Genomic DNA, 7,621 nt, shown 5'->3' on the forward strand with positions numbered 1-7,621 from the left:
GTGCTTTCCCATTTCTTTTCCATTTCACCTGCCTCATCCCTTGTAGCCTGTGTGGTGGTGAGGACCCTGTTGTGGGTTAGACGGCGCATACACGGGGAGAACGGGAGAAGGGCGTCAGCCCTGCTCTGTCGCCACGCCACCTGCCTCCACAGTTCTGTGTGGTTGTCCTGGGGCAGCGTCAGGGAAATGCAGGCTGGCAGAATGACCTCTGCAGTGGGGTCAGGAAAGGGGACTTCTGGGGTTGTGGCAAAGGATGGGTGTCCTTTATTGGGAATCCTTTTTAGGAAAAGGCAGAATAATTGGGGGAAAAATCACCATGGTTCTGTTTAATATTATCTTTCCAGGTTTGTGAGCATCCTTTCTCTTGTAAGACGGTTGCCTGAACTTCTTTTGAGTTAGATATTGGCCTGAATTTCTAGATTTGTCCTACCAGTTGAGGGTGTAAAGCATATTCCTTGTGATGTGTCTCTCCTAGCGCATGCTGTTTTCTTTTCAAAGGTAAGGGCTTAAGGGCAAGTTGCTAATGATTGTGCATCTTCATTCCTGCCAGAAGGGAGAGGAGCTGGAGCGGGGGAGGGGAGTCCAGGATGGAGGGAGGGTGGGGGAGGGAGTGCGGGAGGGCAACGGGAGCGCGCCCCTGGGACACGGGCGTTCCCCTGTGGAGCTCCCCCCGTTAACTAGGAGTCGGCATCTTCAGAGCAGCCTTTCTGGGCGTCTCAACGTGGATTCCTATCACCCTGCCATTCTTTGCTCCAACGTTTTAGAAATCCTTACTTTTCAAATTGTCTGTCACATTCTTGCGTAAAAACTTTACATGGAAATATAATGTACACACAGAAAAGTATATTCATCTCCAGTGTAGGCCTAATGAAGTACTGTAAACCGGACACGCCCAGATCAAAACCAGAATACGGCCAACGCCCAGGGACTCCTGGCTGCCTTTTCTGTGACAGTCCCGTCCACTCAAGGGTCACCATGACCCTGACGCCTAAGGGTGCAGACTGACTCAGTGAGCTATCGTACCTCCTGTGGGAGGAATCCGTGTGCGTGGTGTCTGCTGCTTACTCTGCGTTTGTGAGATGGTCCAGGTTGCTGCACGCGGCTGTAGGTCATCCTTTCTCATGGCTGTGCTGTTTCATTGTGTGCTTTTACTTTCTTTTGAAGAGAGGATTTCTGTGAATGGCCAGTAGTGTCTGGGGTAGGTAGGGATCTGGAAATCAGTCGAAAGTTATTCAGAATCAAATCGGGTAAAAGGGGTCGAAAACCAGCAGAATAATACTGCTTTTACTCAAAATTTTCAAGTACCCTGTAGCACAGGGTATGGTCACAGCTTGCTCCTCCAGCCATAGATGGATGGGGCACCTGTTGTAACATTGTTAGGAATGAATTGGATTTATATACTAGTAACGTAGGTGATTTGACATTTTTGTAAAGTTGAGTCTTCCCACTTTGTGTGAATTTTCATTTTCCCACCTGCTGTGGATTCTGCCTTGTTATTTCGGGATCATGCTGTAAACACTGTGCTTTATCTCTGGTTCCTGGTTAATTGTTTTGACCGTCACACTAGAAGGGATGTCTTCACTGTGTTTGTCACCTGTGACATGTAGCTCAGTTATCCCAGAAGTTGTCTTCATGGTCACTTTTCTTATCTTGATTTAAGTATGAGCCTGCCACCCTTGTGATTATTTAATAGTCCTGATCTCTAGCCTTCCCAGTATTTTTATCTGGTCAGATGGGGGATGGGCAACTGCCTCCTGGGCATCTTCCCTATCGTTTTCATACCACTGGTTCCAGACAGGAATGTGTTTGATATTACTTTATTGCCAGGAACAGATTTAATGTTTTGAGAACATTATGATGTAGGGGCTGATGGGGACCCAGTAAATGAAATGTTTTCTCTCCTTTGCTGAGACTGAGTCAGTGAGAGATGCGCAGAGAGGGAGCCAGCCGGCAGACGTCACCAGTCTCCCCGGGTTACTGGTAACCCGGGCGCTGGCGCTGCTGCTTACGCGTGTATGTGTGTGTGCGTGTGCGCATGCGCGCCGTGACCTCCAGGGGGAGACGGATGTGCTCGCCAGGCCAGTCACCCAGTCACAGCAGCTCTGGGCGACCTCGGGCTTGCTTCCCGGGCACACCCTGCCCCTCGCGCCTCCCCAGGCAGGGGCAGAGTCTCTTACACTGACCGCTCGATAAGTCATTGGGGAATTATGAGTGGGGAGAAGAGAGGCCCAGAGTGTTATGTCTGTGGAGCTCCCTTCCTGTGGTAGGAAACGTCCCAAATGTATAACCACATTGGATCTCTTTTGCTCTAAGTAATGACCGTGTGATTGTTTTGCTGACAGAAAGCACTGTGGACTTCTGTTTGCCAATTACCAGTAAAATCTGCGTGGCCAGTTTTGAGAGTTGTGTGGCATACAGTTGAGATGTGACAGTTTCCCTCTGCGGTGGGTGCTTCTCTGACTCTGCAGCCCACGCAGAACCTGTCTCATTATATTGTAGTTCTACCTTTTACTTGTTTCACATTTAAAATCCTGAGCTAAATATTAAGTTACTATTTGTACTTTCACTGTTTACCTCTGTGGCCTCTTCCCCATTTGCAGTTACAGGCTTCAGTCTTCTGTTTGGGGGAAAACAAAACAAACCTTGACTTTGGTTTGCTTTCTTGCATCCCGTCCTAGGCCAGCTTCTGGAAGGGGTGGTGTGTGCTTGCGTCTGTACTTTCTCACCATCCATTACCACTGCAGACGGACTTTTCTTCTGCGTCATTCCAGTAAAATTGCCTGACTGACGCCACCTGTTAGTGATTTTTTTAAAAATTATTAAATCCAGTGGGACTTCTGTGTTCTTTTTACCTGATCTCCCTGCAGCCTGATACGACTGGTCACTCCCTCTTTGAACTCCCTGGCTTTTATGATACCGCCTTCTCTTGGGGTCCTTATACTTCTTTGCCTGCTTCTGAGAATTATTTGTGAATTCCTGTTCCTGAGTTTACCCCCTAAGTGGGATTTTAGTTCAGGAACTCCTTGCTCAGCTCCCATTTTGTTCCTTTCCTTGAGCCTACTCATTCACCGCCGGGCATCCACAATCACGCATGTGCAGTGGTCTCCGTACCTTCAGTTGCACCTTGGTCTCAAGAGGGGCAGCACAGTGCAGTGGTTACAAGCCTGGACTGTCGTGGCACAGACCTGGGCTCACACGCGACCCCTCCCGTCTAAGCCCCTTTCCTCCTCAGCAGCACAGCAGCACGGTCGCATCCTTCCACAAGAGTGTGGGGGGCCTTCCAGATTCAGTGACGTGAAATGCAAGATTGCTTTCTTACAAGTTGAATGAAACGAGAATGCGGTTTGAGTGGAGGATGGCAGGCAGTCAACGTACCAACTGAATTTCATCCAGTTTGTGTTATTGCAGTGGGGCAGGGTATTGAAAACCTTAATTGTAATACTTCAGTCGTGGCAGGCGTTTCTCTGAAGATCAGATGATGTGTACAGAATGTGTACAGTTTAACACGTTACCTGCTCATAAGAAATCGTGATAAAATGGCAGCTGTTTTCATTCTGCCCTTGGAGTTCCTTAGGTATCTCAGTCAACATTTTCCCAGCTGGAGTCCCCCGCCTCTCCGCGTCTGTCTCTCCTTTTGTGTGCTCCTTCCTCCTGAGAAAGGCACCCGTTATCATGCCCAGGGATGCACCCCCATTAGCCACCGTTGTTCTCCAGTCTTGGGGTCTGGGGATCACACGTTCCCTGGCTGGGCTGCAGGCCCTCTGGGGCACATCACTGCGCCCACACTCCTCATCTCATCACCGCCCGCCCCGCTGACGGGTTCCCAGCGGATCCCGACTCAGGACAGGTCTGGTCTTGTTCCTGCGGGGCTTCCCGTGATTGGGCCTGACTCGTTCCATGTCCCTCTTCTGTTCTTGTCACCACAAGCGCTTGCAGGTGGACAGACTGAGTTCCCTTCATCCCATGAGAGCACAGCGCTGTGAGATTTGTCACCGCCATGCAGCACAGCGCCCACTTCAAGGTGGGCGCTTGGTATAATTGTTTTTTACCCGAATTAAGTTTTTCTCACGTCTGTGTTTTGCACACGGTATTCCTTTTGCTTAGCATACTCCCTCCCCTCCCCCACTCTGCCCGCTGACTCTCTTTCGTCTTCTGACCCTCAGCCCACCAGTCTCCTCCAAGCTGCTCTTCCCCGTCTCCCCGCCTCCCTTCTCCCTCCCGGCCTCGCGGACCTGCGGGGGATGCCTCTGCTTCACTCCCGGAGCTGTCGCAGTCCGTTTAATCCTCTTTTCCTGACCACGGCCATGTTTTTACTGTGCCGGACTACCAGTCCTTGCGAGCAGGGGCCATCTTCTGTGTTGTTTCTTTCGTATTCCCAGTGCCAGGTTGACCAACGCTAAGCCTCTGTGGCTGGGCCGGGTGGGACGGTGTTGGGGGGATGGGTTCAGGGACGAAAAGGCAGGTCCCCTGTTGTGCCTGTGAGTCAGGATTTCTTTTCAACTGTGTATCTTCAGTATCTTATTTGTTCTCCACAATCATGAGAGAATCGTCATCCTCCTTTGAGGCGTGGAGACATTGAAGCTGAAAGAACTTGAAGCATTTAAGTGACTCACCTGAGCTGCAGAGCTGGAGTGATGATTCTGTTTTGTTTGTTTTTCTATTTATAGGTCTAGATTATTTCTGTATTAAGTTACCTGAGTAAATTGGTGACAATCAGAAATTAGAACAGTAGGTCCATGGGTTTTGGAGGAAATAAATAGAAAAAAAGCAGTTAGTAGTGGTAGGAACGCCTAACAGTTTGATTTTAGTTTGTATTGAAATACACCTTTAAATCCTAAATGTATATCCTGCTGTTTGGAGTTTTGCGTACGGCTTTTCCTTTACATAATCATGTGTAAGATTCTGCAGTGTTACCGTAAGATACAGAATAATTTATATAGCCATCATGTGAAAATTGTGACAGTTCTGGCCTTTTTTAAGAACGGATTTAATTATATTCTAGCACAACAACTTCTCTGGGGATATTCAGGTATGATGACTGACTGAATGTTGTGTTCATTTGTAGCCTGATGTTTTTGTTCATTTGATTCTTTGAATCCTGTTTTTTTCATTTACCTAAGTAGCTAGAAGTTACATCAATTTTTTTTTTTTTTGCTGGTAATAACTCTAAAGGAGAGAGGAAACTGTGCTAGTAGAGTATAGAGGTGGTTGTTACACATGCCACAATAAAACCATATTCAGATGACTTGGAAACATTCATTTCATAGAACATTTAGTCTCAGATGAAAGAATGATGCTGAATTGGTATTTTAAGCTGCTGTATTTAATGGGAAAGCGTGAGACTGCACACACCTGTTATATGCTGTGCGTAAATGTTGAGATTGAAAAGGTCAGAGGGGAGTCCGTTCTGGGATCTGTGACAGTGAAGTGAGAGGCCCTGTGTGGACTGGCCGCCGAGGAGCGTGTCCAGTGCGCCTAGTGCACTGGGGGCCGGGCGGAGGTGCGGTGGCCGCCAGCTCCCACGAGGGGCGGCGCTGACTGTTCTCACGGTGCTGAGCCTCAGTTACTGACTTTTGTTTTTAGTAGCAAGTTTTGACTCAACTTGTATTATTTTCCCTCAGTTCATGTTTCACTTGGAAAACCAGAGGATGCAAGATTTGCTTTACGGAAGTTATTTTTATAGTAAACATTATTGTTTGAGCCTATCTATCCCTCAAAGCTGAGAGTCATAGTGATAATTCATGTGAGTGTTGACTTTGCTTTCTTGCGTGTATCACACGTGGCTGGGCACCCACAGCTACTGTGACTGCATCGTCTTGTATTTTTAAGGTGAGCAGAGAGGCGGACAGGATCTCGGAGTCAGCAGGCTGCACAGGCGCGCCTGCCCTGGGGCCTCCGGGTTACGTCGGCCGCCTCCCCACTTGTCGTCCATCTCCTCGCAGGGATGGGAGCTAGGAAGGTGCAGCAGTGTCAGTGCTGACTCCTGGAGAGAAGTGTGGTCCCAGTGCTCTTCTGAACCCCCTTGATGCCTTCCGCAGTAGAATGGGGTTTCCGCTGAGCCCTGGGGTGTCAGGTGCTGCCTCCAGGCTTGCAGAGTGCGGGGAGTGCCGAGCTGCCGGTGGGCTGTCCTCTCCTTCCCAGTGTGCTCGTTTTCTCTCCTTTTTCCCCTTTTTCTTTCTTTGAAGATTTGACTGACTGCTGGTGCACCATTTAACTGTCCCCTCACCGTATTTTGCAGTAGACTGTAATATCCCATTTCCATCCATGCTGGAAACCTTTCTCAAAGTTAGGACTGAATGTAAACACATAAATAAACATAAACAGAAAGCATAGCACAGTTCTTGAATAGTGACTCAGCATGTTGATGTTATTATCTTGAACTGATCTATAGGAAAGGCACAAACTACCCTGAGAAGAGTTATTTCTAAATAGTCATATTTGATGAGTTTAGATAAAAACTTTCTCTCTCTAGGAGCACTTTCAGTCCTATATACCCTCTTTTGACAGTGCTGATAATTTTAAAGGCTAGGCCACAAAAACACAAGTCATTTATTAAAATGCTGTAAACTTATTTTACTGATACTGTTGGAAGTGCTTTTACAAGTTCAATGACTTCCTAATCCAGGGCATGGAGACTTTTTTCTGTGTTAACATTTATACTTTAGGGTAGAAGCTAGAGGCTTAAACACAAAATAAACAGAAATCAGGACTTCAGATTGAATTGACTTATGTCCTTAGAATTGTGTCTTACTACATTTTCTCTCTCCTTTATTTTCTCTGCTCTTTTTTCATTTGAGCATGACTGGGGTTAATCGCATGTTACATGTGGTATGCGAGTTTTATTGACATTTTATTTTTACGTTGATATTGATAATTTTCCTGAAGGTAGGCATGTGTTTTATAAGTTGCCAAAGTTCCTGCAAGGATATTGGATAGGATTATCTACAAAATGCATGTCATGTGGCAGTTACTAACGTAGAACACAGTGTGGTGCATATTTGATTTTTTTGTTTTTTGAGTGTTTTGAATTTTAATTTCTAACTCTTTTTTGCATCTTTGGTATCATATCCTTGCCTTGCTTATGATTTGGAAATTCTATTACAGTTAATTCAAATCAGTAAGCATTTTTTGGAACATTACAAAATTAATTAAAAAAATTATATCTTAAGGGGGGGACTCATAGACCAAGGAGACTATGCTAGTCAGACTATTGACAAGATTTTGTGACTTCTTAAATATTACTACATTAACTTACCCTAAGTCACACAACACAGAAACTGATAATACTCAGAATGTGGGTGGTGATATCTTCAAAAGCTACAGAAGTATATGCTCTTGCCTAGACTTCTCTGGCAGTAATTTTAAATGGCTTATTGTAACATGAAAGATAATTTTCTTGGTAGAAAGTAAGGTCATCTTCTTGATGATGAGTCTGTGAAATAAGGGTGTCCTTCCTTGGTTAACAAATACTGATACACAAAAATTTCAGGGGCTTGAGGTTATGCCCCCTTGTATAACTTCTTCCAAAATTAATCTTTTAAGAGTCTAGAAATTATGTGTACACAGAGAGAAAATGGAATATTAGTTTTCCATAAGATTGAATTTGAGATTCTTTTTATTT

General features: G+C 46.0%; 1 protein-coding gene across 5 annotated transcripts in view; it reads left to right on the forward strand.

Annotated features, from left to right (window-relative positions):
• SACS (sacsin molecular chaperone) overlaps positions 1–7,621 on the forward strand; it is a 41,124-nt gene that overhangs the window by 18,497 nt on the left and 15,006 nt on the right. The window lies entirely within an intron of this gene.

Source organism: Hippopotamus amphibius, chromosome 14, assembly GCF_030028045.1.
Source record: "Hippopotamus amphibius kiboko isolate mHipAmp2 chromosome 14, mHipAmp2.hap2, whole genome shotgun sequence".
Classification (NCBI taxonomy): Eukaryota; Metazoa; Chordata; class Mammalia; order Artiodactyla; family Hippopotamidae; genus Hippopotamus; species Hippopotamus amphibius.